This window comes from Halyomorpha halys, unplaced genomic scaffold (genome assembly GCF_000696795.3).
Source record: "Halyomorpha halys isolate HHAL.00 unplaced genomic scaffold, Hhal_1.1 Scaffold498.1, whole genome shotgun sequence".
Classification (NCBI taxonomy): domain Eukaryota; kingdom Metazoa; phylum Arthropoda; class Insecta; order Hemiptera; family Pentatomidae; genus Halyomorpha; species Halyomorpha halys.
In genome coordinates this window covers 65774-67960 of record NW_027113382.1, presented here as the reverse complement: position 1 = coordinate 67960, position 2187 = coordinate 65774, and positions in this window count along the sequence as shown.

Below are 2187 nucleotides of genomic sequence, written 5' to 3'. Positions count from 1 at the left end.
TTTATATAAAGAAGTCTCATATTTTTAGTAATAAATATTTGCACTAATTTTTTCATACCTTAAAATTGTCCTTTTTCTAAACATAAATAATTAATATCATACAAAATATTTATATAAAGAAGCATAGTTTTTGATTATTCATTTATAAATTCATTGTTTATTGTTTAACTTTTACATTGAAAGAAACTCTGCACAGCATTTTGAGAGTATATTAATCAGTTAAACAATTTTGTGTGACATTAAAATTATAATATTTAAGAAAGATATTCTATTTTAATTACAACAAATAAACATTGGTCTAAACACCGACTACGATAAAAGGCTGTGGTAAAATTATAGCTTTGAGTCTATTCCAATAATTTAAAACCAAAACTTTTTATTATAATTATATCGTTAAATATATTTTCATTAAGATAAAAAGTCATTAGTTGAAAATTTCTAGCTTCAATGAAGAACAAGTGATGAACAATTGAGGCATGGAAATGGCAAAGGCTGTATGTGCCAAAAAGCTAGTTTTAAGAAAAATGAAAAAAAACAGGTAGATGACCATGATTTTTGCTCTAAAATTATAGAAAATTACAGCTCCAGGAACTAAACCGTTCAAGATAAGAGCTTCCAGCGGTTACTGACAATGGTTTCTTCATTGTTCTCCCATCACAATATCATTTTTCATGTTTTTGGCACTTGCAGCCTTTTCCATTTCCATGTTTCAATTTTAATAAATACATTATTTACCGATTATGTGATTTTTCAAAACTCACAGCAATATGTTTCACGTTGAAACGTGTAATTTCACTATTTTAACATCTTTTTGTATACGTATCCTTCCAATTTCTTTTATCTTTCAAAGGAATAAATTAAGAATAATTATTTAATTTTTATATAACATGCGATTTTATTATTAAAGGAGGGAAGAAATTTCGATACATTCAGTGAATAAAGTGAAAAATTCAGTGAAACATCATAGTGAAATTCAGCTGTCATGTCATATAAAAAACATTCCTTTAAAATAAATATTTTTTAACCCACAATATGACAAGTGCATCTATTAAACCTTATTTGTTTACTTTTTGTATCATATTGCGCATTAAGTATATTATGCATAAATTACTGAACATATTTGTATGGAAATAGATTATGTAACCTAAAAAAAAGTAAATAAATTAGTCCAAAATGTAAGACAAATAAATATCATTGACCCACCTATTATTTTGTGGGTTAAAAGTAAAATCATTTTAACATTAAAATTGTATTAATAACAAAAAATTGTAAATACATTTTAATATGTAAGTTAGTAAGCTTAATTAAGGAAGTTTCAAACATCAAAACCAAAATCAATAATTTTTCACTAAACACCTTTGCACATATCATGACTATGAAAGAATAATAATGCTACTGTAAATTTTTTGAAATCGACTTTATTGTGTTGGGGACTGAAAAAATGTTTCACTAGATGTAAATCAATGTGAATTTGTAAGTTGATATAATTGTACTTAAAAAAATCCCAAAGGAATTAATGTTGTAAGATTATAATAGTGTAATATGATGATTTGGATTTTAAAATACCTAGTAAAACCATTTTTGAGCTCACCAGCACTGTAAAGTCAATTTTCAATTGCGTCATTATTCTTCTAGAGTAGCTATGTATGGTTTAAAAATAATTTATGGGATTTAAATTCAACAAAAATTATTATTTCTAAATTAAATATTGAATAATTTAAGGATTTGCAACAAAAATCAGGTATCACACCATTCAGAGAGATCAGTTTGGATTAACATATACTATTTTGTGGTAAAAAGAAAAAAAAATTCTTTTGTTTAATCAAAATATGCAGCTCTCATGCTATTCATTATATATACACCACACTGTATTTTACTTAAAATTTTTAAATAAATAGAATACTTTAAATGTAGTTATTTATTCATTATTGTTATTTCTTTGTTAGAACTATTCCAAAAAAGTAGTTTCAACAATGAAACCTGGTTTATTTTGTTTAGAAGTATTTTTTACTGAAAATAATATTCTAATATAACATAGAATTTTGAGACTCATTTACAGTTTTCTAAAAATGAGAATGATGAGGACTACTTATTTTTTGCAATAAACTATTAAATATATATTAGTTATTACATAATACAGATATATTTATAGTATATAATATTTATAAAGGTTATAAATATAAATAG